Genomic DNA, 13,306 nt, shown 5'->3' on the forward strand with positions numbered 1-13,306 from the left:
TTTGTGCTATTAGGCTCAAGGAGCTGTTGTCTATGGCGCTATGGAAGGGGCTGACCTTCCCAAACTGCCAAGCCTCGGGGGCCACCGGCACAGCAATTTTAAACCTGAAAGGCAGAGAAGGTTGCAATTTTAAAGGATCATTAAAATTTGGGGGAAAAAAAATCCTACCAGACACTGTGCATTGTTTGCTGTTGAGCTGTGTAACACACCCTTTGTGCTTTGTTGAGGGTGAGAAAAACCTGCATTTGGCCCCAGGATATGGAAACCAAGTGGTAGATAGCTCTCCCGAGAGTGTGGAGAGTAAACACCAGCAAGGAAGCAAAATAAGATAATAAACGTGGAGGCTGTGGTTTTGCTGGGTTAGGTCACAGGCAGAACCAGAAATCCTCCACCATCTGGAAAGACCAAATGCACACTGGGCCATTCGACGTGGCTCAGCGAGTCCATGCTGGGTGCTTGTATTTGCATCTCTTGCTCCAGCTCACTGTGTTGGAGATAAAGGCATGTTGAATAATGTCTAAGGGTGTGATATTTGGGGTCGGAGAGACCTGGGTTCAAGTCCTGATACTTTCATTTATTATGTTAGTTATATATTCACCACCCCCTTCCCAGGACTCAGGCCCTTACGTGTAAAGTAGAGAATAATAATTATACCTTCTTCATAGGTACTTGTTGTGCATGTTGGACCACATAATGTATGTAAAGAAAGCACATGGCATTCTCAGGGAATGTCAGCTAAAAACAATGAAACATCAACCGCTCGGCACCTCCTGGCTGTAAAAAGGTGGCAGAGCCAAGGGAAGCCTGAGTAGTGCGTGATATCAGACAGGTTGTGTTCCTTTGATCAGGAGCTGCGGTTCACCATCTGTCCTCATTATTTTACCACCCTCATACTTCCCACCCTTGCCACGGTCGAAGGTTGATAAAGACGATCCTTCACTCAACGAATATTTATTAAATGCCAACTCTGTATCAAGTAGCAGCTTTGTGTTGGGACTGTATTTGTGAACATTTCCTGGAGATAGTCGAAAACATAGGTAATAAGCAAGATAAACACAAATATAATCATTGTCGCATGTAAGAAGAATAAACATGGGACACTAGATAGTTTGACAATGGAAGACCTCTCTGAGACACAGAAGTTCAAGCTAGAAGGTTAAAAAAAAAAGAGCAGACATGATTTCTCTCCACACCTTAGGCCCTTTCTCTGCAGCAATCGTGATGATTGCCAGATTCATCTGTCCTGTAACTTCTCAGTAACTGCTCACTACCACAATTCAGAGGTGTGATCTCAAGAGATGGCTAGGACAGACCATCTCCTGCCGGGAATGGCCCTAGGGTAACGGTCACTGATGTAGCCACGGGGCAGACACATACACACCTGTGCAGGCTGCCACCACACAAGGACACTGGGCAAGCAAAGTGCCCTGCCTGGCACAGGGCTGCACTCACCTGCCCCTGAGGAAGAGGTGCTTTTCCCGCTTAAATCCAGAACAGGTCAGTGGCCTTGTGCAGCCTCAAAATGAAAGCACACTCAGAAGTGAAAGGTTTTTGAAAATCAGGCTTGCACTGGGGACTCAAGAGCCCATCTTGGAACACCCCAGCTGAATTCCTAAGTATAGGTCACATAGTGACCCATAGTACTGTAGATCTGCACTATGACTTATAAGCCACTTTTCAGGGAAAGCCCATATTTCCTCCTCTTGGTAGCAGAGGGATCGGGGTTCGAGCCGTTCTTCTAGCTGAGTGAAGCACTGGGCGCCGTAGAGGCCTGGGGAACGGTAGCTTGGGTCTCTGTTGCCTCAGTCCCCACACAACCCACTTCTTCCAGTAACTGTCCCCACAAGGGGCCTCCGTGGGGCAGTGCCGGTCCCCAAAGCTGTGACTAATGGCTTCGTTCTCAGGCTCTCAAAACAGAGCAGTTCTTGTTGGCTATGGAATGATTCTCCTTCATACCAGAGCAGAATCCTTCCTGATTATCTAACAACAAGCCACAAAGAATCCCTTTGGGGTTGTAGAAACCTGTGGGAGTAATAAAAGAAGAAATAGTGAGGAGGAAAGTGTAGGAGACCATGAGATAAAGACCAGAGAATGTCAAGTTAATGTTTGTACACTTAGCGCAGTCTCTAAATAAAATATTTCAAGGAGAGAGAGGAAAGTTTTCACAAAGAATTGTGGTAAATTAGTTTCAATAGGTTTAACCAAAAAAAAAAAAAAACCACACACATAGTATTCTCTTGGCAAGCTTTCTTACATATTAGAACTAAAAATTATGCAGATAAATTCTCAGGCTAAGACATGTTTTGGCCTAGTTAGCAATACCTTAGACGAGCAAGCAGGACTCTATGATTTTAAAGATAGTACTTATACTATCTTTAAAGGCAAGAACCAACAAAACTGGCCAGACTTGATTTCTATCAAGGTTTCCTTGGAGTTAAAAAAGAAAAAAAAGAAAAAGGTATTAGTCTCTCAGACAACTGAAATGACAGAAAGTAGATCTGGACATTAAAAATGCACAAAATTTATGTGGATTAATTTAGATGCATTAATTAAGAAGTCTCTAACTCTCCCACCACTTTTGGAGACTACACAAATCCTAACTCTAGTTAATAGTTTTCACAGTTACAAAGCAGTTACAATCCCAATCCAGGCAGCCATATATCTATAGTAATTTCAAGGATGTTGTAAAAGTTCCAGAATAAAATTAATGTTGATTTGCATGAAGTTTGAAAAGAAATAAATATGAAATATAGCTTTAGGGGGAAATTGTGAGGCTACTGTAAAAAGACTGATCATCCTGATTGTAGTTACTACAGTTTTTATTCCTTGGCCACAAATATGACTAATCTCTCTTTTAAAAGAGTCAGGCAAAGAAAGAAAAGGTTTGTAAAGAAAGAATATAATAAAAAAAATTGCAATCACTGAAGAATATACTTATCATATAAAAATGGCAGTGCCACCATCTCTCTTCCTCCTGGCCCCCTCCCCTCCCCATCCTCAGCAGTCCAGCCTGAATCAAATTTGTGCTGACTCTCCTTAAATACATGTAATGTTTTTTCCTCTGGATATTTTCCTTCAGAACATTACTGAAAGGTAGTTTACACCTAGAAAGAAATGATCAGCAATCTCTTGAAGTTTAAATAACCAAGGATACGCAGTAAATCCTGCAGTGATAGATTTAGAAATGACATAAAAGGGAGAAAGTAAGATCTAAATGGCTTTTCAACTTACTGCTCATAGGAGATGGTTTGGATGCTAGTAAAATGGAGGCACTAGTTAAGATTTGAGATTAGTCTTCAACCAGCCCAATGCTTAAAATTCTGAGTGGAAGATAAAAGTAATAATCATAGTCATGATATAGGTTATGTATTCACTCATTTATTCATTCACAGAACAAGCATGTTTAGAGAACTGACAGTTCTAGGTACTTGGGATGCAGCAGTAACCAAAAACTATCATCAACTTGACCTAATTGACATATGTACAGAGCACTCCACCCAGAAACAGCAGAATTCACATTTTTTTCACTATATATGGAACATTCAAGAAGAAACATCAGATTTTGGGCTTAAAATAACTATCAATAAATTTAAAAGAATTGAAAACAAAAACATGTCTCTGACCATAATGGAAGGAAATAAATCAATTTTCTAAATATATGGAAAATCCTCAAATATCTGGATCAAGCAACATACTTCTAAATAAAACAAAATAAAAAGAAAATACTTTGAAGTGAATAAAAATAAAAACAATATATAACAACTATATATAAACTAGATAAAAAGTTCTTCTGTATAGCACAGGGAACTATATTCAATATCTTATAGTAACCTATAATGAAAAAAGATATGAAAACAAATAGATGTATGTATATGTATAACTGAAACATGATGTATACCAGAAATTGACACATTGTAACTGACTATACTTCAGTTAAAACACACACACACACACACACATACACACACCATAGCAAAATTTATGTAATATGACAGCTAAAGCAGTATTTGGTAAGAAATTTATAATACTAAAAGTTTTACTGGAAAAGAAGGAAAATCTAAAGCTTTCATACTAAGCAACCAATTTAAGAATTAAGAAGACCAAATATTGGTCAATTAATCTCTGACAAAGAAGCAAGAACATACAATGGAGTAAATACAGTCTCTTCTTCAAATGGTGTTGGGATAACTGGACAGCTGCATGTAAATCAATGAAGTTAGAACACTCCCTCACACCATGCACAAAAATAAACTGGCTTAAAGACTTAAACATAAGACAAGACACTATAAACCTCTTAGAATAAAACATAGGCAAAACATTCTCTGACATAAGTCTTAGCAATGTTCTCCTAGGACAGCCTACCCAGGCAACAGAAATAAAGCAAAAATAAATAAATGAGACCTAATTAAACTTATAAGCTTTTGTACAGAAAAAAGAAACCATAAGCAAAAAAAAAAAAAAAAGACAACCTATGGAATGGGAGAAAATATTTGTGAAAGATGAAACTGACCAGGGCTTAATTTCCATAATATATAAACAGCTCACACAACTTAATGAGAAAAAAACAAAGAAACCAATCCAAAAATAGGAAGAAGAACAATTGCTTAATAAACAATTCTCTGATGAAGACATACAAATGGCAAATAGGCACATGAAAAAATGCTCAGTATTGCTAAATATCAAAGAAATGCAAATCAAAACTACCATGAGGTATCACCTCACACCAGTCAGAATGACCATCATTCAAAGTCCTCAAACAATAAATGCTGGAGAGGGTGTGGAGAAAAGGGAACCCTTCTACACTGTTGGTGGGAATGTAGTTTCATACAGCCATTATGGAAAACAGTATGGAGATTCCTCAAAAGACTTAAAATAGACACCCTATGATCCAGCAATCCCACTCCTGGGCATATATCCAGAGGGAACTTTAATTCAAAAAGATACATGCACCCCAATGTTCACAGCAGCACTATTTACAATAGCCAAGACATGGAAACAACTTAAATGTCCATTAACAGATGACTGGATAAAGAAATTTTGGTATATTTATATAATGGAATACTACTCAGCCATGAAAAAGAATAAATCATGCCATTTGCAGCAACATGGATGGACCTGGAGACTGTCATTCTAAGTGAAGTAAGCCAGAAAGAGAAAGGAAAATGCTATATAATATCACTTACATGTGGAATCTGAAAGAAAAGAATGACAATGAACTTATTTACAAAATAGAAACAGACTCACAGACATAGAAAACAAACTTATGGTTACCAGTGGGGAAAGGATTGGGAAGGGATAAATTGGGAGTTTGAGATTTTCAGATACTAACTAATACATATAAAATAGGTAAACAAGTTCATACCATATAGCACAGGAAACTGTATTCAATATTCTGTAGTAGCTTATGGTGAAAAAGGATATGAAAACAAATATATGTATGTTTGTATATGACTGAAGCATTATACTGTACACCAGAAACTGACACAACATTGTAAACTCACTATACTCCAATAAAATATATATAAATATACATATATACTTTATATATATATATACACACACCAAAAAAGGGCCATAGAAAGAGACTGACATTCTGAAACTCTCAAAAAACAAGATGATCAAATAAACCCAAGGTAAACAGAAGGAAGAAAAAAGATAAGAGTAGAAATCAGTGAATCAGAAAATAGACAAGAGAAGGAGAAAAATCAATGAATCCAAAGGTCTTTTCAGATAAACATTATTATTCATTGGGGAAATGCATATTAAAATCACATAAATTACCACTATCATGACTAAAATAAAAGACTGATAATACCAAGTTTTGATGATTTTGTGGAACAACCAAAACTCTTATACGTTACTAGAGGGATGCAAAATGGTAGAGCTACTTTGGGAAACTGCAGTTCTTTAAAAAGTTAAACAAACATTTACCACATGGCTCAGCAATTTCACTCATAGGTATCTATCCACAGGAAACAAAAACTTATATTCACGCCAAGACTTTTATGGGAATATTCATAGAAGCTTATTTGTAATAGCCCCAAATCAAAAACAACCCACATGTCCATCAACTGGTAAACAGAGAAACCGTGGTAGACTCACACAATGGAAAACTATTTCACAAAGAGAATAAACTACTGATGCACGTTAACAATAAAAAGGAAAACGCTCCTGGACTTGGGCAAATCTCACAAGCATTACGCTGAGTGAAAGAAGCCAGAGACAAAAGGATGCATGCAATACAACTCGATTCATATGAAATTCTGAAAAGGCAGACTGCAGTGGCAGTAAGATGAGTGGTCCTTCAGGGCTGGGGGTGGCAGGAGGAAAAGAGGCATGAAGGAAGTCTTTGCAGACGATGGAAGTGCTCTGCACGTCGGTTTTGGTAGTGGTGACAGGGCTTTATACATTTGTCACGCTCTTCTATATATACACTTAACATTATTGGATTTTATTGTATATAGATTGTACTTCAATAAAGCTGCAAAAAATAGAAGCTATATGAATGACATGAAAAATCAAGTCTAATCAATGGTACATTTTTTTCAACACGTTGCTAAATTGATTTCTGATATGCTAGGAAAATCTATCAAAACCTATAACCTCTTTTGAAAGAGGATGTTTAAAAGCATCAGCATATTCATCTTTAAAATGGAAGTAACACAGTGGGGAGGGTATAGCTCAAGTGGTAGAGCACATGCTTAACATGCATGAGGTTCTGGGTTCAATCCCTAGTGCCTCCCCTAAGAATAAATAAATAAGTAAACCTATTTACCTCCCCCCACCAAAAAAAAAAAAGAAAGAAAGAAAAAAATTGAACTAAGTAAAATGAGACAAACAAATAAATGAAAAATGAAAAAAATGACTTTGTTATAAAGCATTTAAGACAGTAAAAAGAAACAAACAAACAAACAAACAGAATTGTATACATCTAGAAAGAAAAGCATTCTCTCTTCCTCAGGGGGCAGAAGTAGAAAAGTCCAACCAGATGGACAGAAGTAGAAAAGTCCAACCAGATGGACAGGGCTCTGTGGGCAGCCGTAGTGTCGGGTGTATGACTGCCAGGTAGTGTGGGCCATTTCCAGAAATTAAGTTGCATACTGTACGGATGCATTATCTAGAGAGCTGATATTAATTAAATCTTGGGTTTTGCAACGAGCCTTTTTACATTCAGGGCAGACTTCTTGTTTCTGCAGGAATCACTGCAGTCACCACATTCATATTCAAAAGACCTTGTCTCTTCCACTTCAGGGATAGGATTCTGTTCCTGTTTTTGGCAATTAGACCTGCAACTCTCCAAGGAACGAAGAGTCCCTGCAGATTCACAATTATCCTAACTTGCCTGGCACCGCGTTGCTGCCGCCTGGCACTCCGCCGCTGATCTGCTCCATCAGTTCTGCTACTCAAGTCTGAGGAAGCCACAAGCTGTTGTCAAAGAAAGCAGAGGAAAGCTAAAAGCCAGTGTTCTCCATTTAAGGGAAAATTCCATTTTCTCCTTAAAGGTAGGTATCCTTTTAACCTAAATCCACTGTACTAGAACTTTTCCCTCTATTTCTTAAGCTCATTAAAAGAAGGAACTATGAAATAAACAGTACTTCAATAAAAAATAAATAAAGCTATTATTGTTACCTTGGAAGCATTAAAAAAAAGGCACTATGTACCAAATGATTTTTTTTATCACATCAAATAATTTTGGTGGCTGCTCATTCCTGAGTACTGACTGTCCTGAAGAGTAACGGCAAGAGTCTGAGAAGGTATCACCTTGAAGAGTGTCCTTTATGCCCAGTGAAAATGAGCACATTCTTGAAAATACTGCAGAGCACACACAGAGGTAAGTCATCCTGATGCCACAAAAACTGGGAGAACTGACTTTCCCTAGCAGTTTGTGAGGGTTCTGAGAAGCCTTGGCAGCTTGTGCGGAATGGCTTAGGGAGGAGGGTTGATCCCTCATCTGTACCTGAGTCCAGTGGGACTGAACGGCCCACCACACTGATGGGCCACGGGTTCAAAAAGGGCAGAGGTGCCCAGGGTGGAGCCGAGTGTGGGCTGTACGAGACGGTTCCAGCTCAACCCCAGGAGCCTCACCCTACACACATCTCATGATGCCGATGGTGAGGCCAACTCCACTGCAACCCAGGTTGCTGCCCAGAGAATGAGCTTCTGAGGCCACAGGGATCTATTCAGCTTACGTTTCCCAAATTCAACAGTTCTCATTCACTGAGGTGTTGTGACTAGAATGAGATGTGTCTCTACTCATCGACTGTCCACAAGACCTAAAATCGGCATAAATGTACTGAGGTTTATTTAAAATACACACAAGTGGATTCACAACTTTCCTTCTATTCTCTTGCATTCTCTAAGCCTGAGTGTGAAACAAGTGTTTGCACGAGTTGGCGGATGCTGGGATTTTAAATCGCCATGAGCACACCCCACGTTAACCTCACCCAGAATGAGCATCTGCAGAAATATTGAGACGCACCCCAGTAAGGCGGTGATACAACTGCACCTCCAACTGTTCTGTTCTGGTGGACAAAGACTGGATAGGCCCCAAGAAAACGTGCTACACCCTCCAGAATTTAATAGACAAGAGACTTGGCTAAAATAGAATCACAACTAGATTTTTCATTCAAAAGGATACCTTTCTTCTGTTTAAAGCATGCTGGTTATTTGCCCAGAAAGCTTTTTCTTCTGGCTTCTTCAGCTAATCAAAAATGAATGATGTCTCAGAAGACACATATCTAAATGCTTCCTTCCTTTTGTCATTTTCCCAGCACCTTCAAGCTCAGACAGTTTGACAAATAGGGTGAGAACCTGAACTTGCACACACTGATCATTAACTCCTTTGAAAGAAAGAAAATCACTGATCAAGTGGGAGTGTCTCCACAGCTTCCATGAGGGTGAAAACTGGGGCAGTTTGGTTCCTGATCTGAAAGGGAAACCTAACAGCAAATATCACTGAAAAGTTTTTCATTTTCTTTGGAAGAGGTTACTTAGAAGTGTTACACTATCTCCGGTTTTCTCTTTGTGCATCTTTCCTTCTTGGCAGTCCTACCATTGAGAAACCTGGTCTCTGCTCTCAGGCTTCTAAAGCAGGACAAGCAACTCTTTTCAGAACAGCTCTCATTAGGGACTGTATTAATAGAATTTGATAGATGTTTAGATAACCCGGGCTGCGCCTTGGCAATGGCGAGGACCATGACTTAGATCAGAGGTTGCCTAAGATTTTCTGTAAAGGACCAGATAGTGAATATTGTAGGCTTTATACTGCGGGCCATATGTTCTCTATGGCACCTACTCAACTCTGCCCTTATGGCAAGAAAGCAGCCCCAGACAATGCATAAATGAATGAACGTGGCTGTGTTCCAAGAGAACTTTATTTAAGCCTGAAATTTGACTTTCATATAATTTTCACATGTCGTGAAATAGTCTCTTGATTTTTTTTAACCATGGGAAAAATTGTAAAAACCATTCTCAGCTTGTGCACTGGAGAAAAACAGGCGGAGGACCTGATTTGGTATTTGGTAGATTGTTGACCCCCGACTTAAAATCACACTAAGCCACGCTCCACCTTGTAATTGCTCAAAAAAGGCAGGTCGCAAGGCTCCAGACCAACTGTAAATAATTAAATAGCAATTTGGGGCTACTGGCACATTGCACTGTTGAGAGTCCTCCTCAGGAATCCCCAAGAGACCAACTGCTTGAATCGTGGCTTCTCAAAGTTTTCCCAAAAGTACTCATAGTGAGACTCATGGGCTTGGCCTGGGAGGGGTACATTGTATGAAGCTGTCTGGCCTCAAACAGGATATTTCTTCCTAGTTCTGTCTTATGTCTTAAATGTTGTTGTGAATTTGGCATTCTATTCCATAATCTGTTTTCCTCCAAATTTTCTAGAAAAACTAATACTCCACGGAGGCAATGCCTGTTTGCACAGAGCCCTGTTCCTCCAGGGATATGGTGCCTGAGTCTGAAAAACCAGAGGCAGGCTTAGTTCCTACCATACACCAGTAAAAACTGAGATACAAGCTTAGCTGCAGAATTCCATATAGTTAAACAGCTTCATCAGGAATCATTGTTTTGTAAGTACACGGCTGCAATGAGAACTTGCTTTACTTATGATTTTCTGTAGAAAGGGAAAAGCTGAATAAAGTTAACTAATACATAAAAGCAATGACTTCAGAATGAACAGAATATAGGAAAACAGCAGGATCAAATGGAAATGGAGTCTCCCATAAGCAACACCAGGATGACAACAGAAGCCAGCAGCAGCAATTTCTCTTACAGCTGCAATTCTTATAAGAATGTGCATGTTTAAGTTACCAAACGCCTCCAGATGTTTTGACTTTCAGATTCCTTCTTTCAGTCCTACTACCTGGTGGGGATCTTCTTCCCTCCTTGTCTGTTCCCCCTCCCACCCAAGATTTAGCAAGATTTACCAATTGACGTTTTTCTGTTGTTTTCTCCCAAGGCACCTACTCTCTCAAAAGTCCAAGCCGAAAACTGAAATCAGTTTTGATCCACTTCTAAACGATTTTTCTCTCTTTTAATGCAAGCACCTGATATCCTCTTTTAAGAATGTAGCCCAAAATTGTACCCTGAAGCTGACAATAGTCTTATTCCCTGGTGAGTTACCATGACGACCTCAGATTAGCTTCAGGAAAACAGTAACAAGGGTTTCATCCTGTTTCCATCCCTGCGTTACACAGCCCCATCCTGCCCTTGGGGTCCTAGCAGGAGGAAGATCGTTGCTAATTCTTTTGCTTCAGTTTGCTTCTTTGAAGAGATGAGATTGGGGAAAGAGACTACACTTTACCTGAAACGATTTCAATCAAGGAAAGAATCCCTGACAAAATCCTGGCCTCAGCATTTTGCTTTGGAGGGTAGGTTTGATTTGGCTTTCCAGTTTTCTGTTACTTTTTTTTTTTTTAATATGATGGGTATGGTTACAAATCTAGTGTTCTGTTTTACAATATGGAGTACCTCACCTTCCTGGCTTTACAAACTCAGCCAATGACTCACTTTGGAAAGTTGCTTTTTCACCTTGAAAAGAGTTTGGAATCTGATTAGGAACAGCAGCTCTGAGTTTTGGTTTTCTTTGTACACAAACCAGATTTTTAATCAAAAGCAATACAGCACCCTTCTCCCTTCCCCTCGCACTCACAAATCTTCCGTTAGTACATCTAGAAATGTCTGGTAACTAAGCAGTCAAGGCATTTGGCCAAAATGATGGTAAACCAGAAACAGCTCATTTCTAGGCCAGGGCTCAGGGCTTTTAGGGTCAAGTACTAAATACTACAAGGTCTGGGCAGCATGCAAATATTTCATTTTAGAGCTCTTTAGAGGTGTTTAAAATTTAGGAATTCAAACAGTGAATCCCTGACAGTGGATTTAGGGATTCAATACATCTTGGTCCACTGAAGGACTGCAGCAATCAGGGACCTGCTGACAAATGGCCTGAGCATGTCTGTCCATCCTAGTCCTCAGGCTCTGCACACAGTGGGGGCTGTGTCTGTGGTTCACCTCTCACACACCTGCCCTTCCGTCCTTGGAACTTCAGTCATTTGAGTTGCACAGCAAACAGTGGGCTATTTTCTTAGCTATTTTCTGATCAGCCTGAACATCTTCGCTGATCAAATTACTTATTTGCTGCTTCTCCTACCTGAGACACCCTGATGGGAACTTCTATATCACACAGCTTTATTTCTCGATTCTATTTTTTGAAATCTGAACATTTCAGCATTAGCCATTGAGAACTGAAAAGCACTGATTGTGGCAATTTAAAAAGAGGGTAAAGGGGTTTGGGAATTGAAAACTCAGTTGAAGAGGATGCCCATTAGCAGAAAGAAAGGAAACTTAAGAGGTAGAAGAAATGCCAGGCCTCTGAGGGGCATTTGGAAGGCGTCCTGAGCAAGGCACTGAGACTCGAGTGTAACAGTCTAATGGCCTGAGCTGCAGCGTGAAGCTACAAGAGAGCTTAAGCTTAAGACTAGATCCCCACAGAGTTTTGAGAGAACTGAGAAATAGCTACTTGGCTACATGGGGCAGGTTAAATAAGGATAGTCTAGAATTTAAATTTCTTTAATTCTTAAAATTATTGTATGACAAAACTACTTGCAGATTGGGACTGAGGACCAAAGATGCAAAACAAGCCACCACTATTCATGGCAATAGAGGAAAACAAAACTCAAGATTCGCGTTACCTGCAACAAGACGACCTCACTGAGAGTCTGTAGAATTGAGACCTTGAACAGTTTTGAGTCCAAAGTAAGAAAAATGAACCCTACAAACATGCATCATTCTTTATTTCCTTTTTTTTTTCTTTTGTGTGGAGGTCCTGGGGTTGGAACTCAGGACCTTGTGCGTGCTAAGCATGAGCTCTACTGCTGAGCGATGCCCTCCCCTCTCCAACATCCATTATTATTGATACGTCACACAATGTGTTATTTGTCTGCTCACATCATCGCTTTGTTTCAGGAATGGTAAAATAATTGTAAGGGGCTTCTATAAGGCTTTTCCTGACCTCCCATTTCCTGAATACTATTTCTCCTTAAGGTTTTAACCATCTAAATCACATACTTTCTGGGGTAGTGAATAGCTCTGTGGTAGAGTGCTTGCTTAGCATGCATGAGGTCCTGGGTTCAATCCCCAGTACCTCTATTAAATAAATGAATTAACATAATTACCTCCCTCCTCAAAAAAAAGGGTAAAAAAAATTGTCTTTTTAAATCACGTACTTTCTAAGAAAGAAGTTTTCAAAAATATGAACTTGGAATGGGTCTCCTATATTGTGGAGCTGAGAAAGTTTCAAGTTGGAAGAGGGTTTGCAGCAACAGAGTTAATTCACACTTTCAAGAGCCTGCAGTCTGAGGTTCCGTCCCAGGGAGCAGGCAGCCCCGTACACTTCACAGTTGGCATTGACCCAAAATGCCTACTGATCTGTCTGGGCCTGTAAGTAATTTTCTTTTATCTTTAAAATTGTACCCTTGGCACAGCTAATCTGAAGGTGCAACATATTAAAGAAATTTTTAAGAGCACAAGGCAATTCCAGCAAAGAATATATAAGGCAAGGTTTGAAAAATTGTTACACACCTTCCAAGTTCAATATTAGTTCGCCAGGAAACACAAATACTATTTAATGACCTCATCTTAGTATTTGTATTATATAATTTGTGTATCATCTTTGATTCTTCCACTTTTAACGTCAGCATTATAAAAATTATACATGTTTTAATGAGTATATTTTACATTATATGGAAATTTATCTGCAATTATTATCATTGTCTATTGTCTTCCCTAACTTCTGTTTATG

Source organism: Vicugna pacos, chromosome 5 (assembly GCF_048564905.1).
Source record: "Vicugna pacos chromosome 5, VicPac4, whole genome shotgun sequence".
Classification (NCBI taxonomy): Eukaryota; Metazoa; Chordata; class Mammalia; order Artiodactyla; family Camelidae; genus Vicugna; species Vicugna pacos.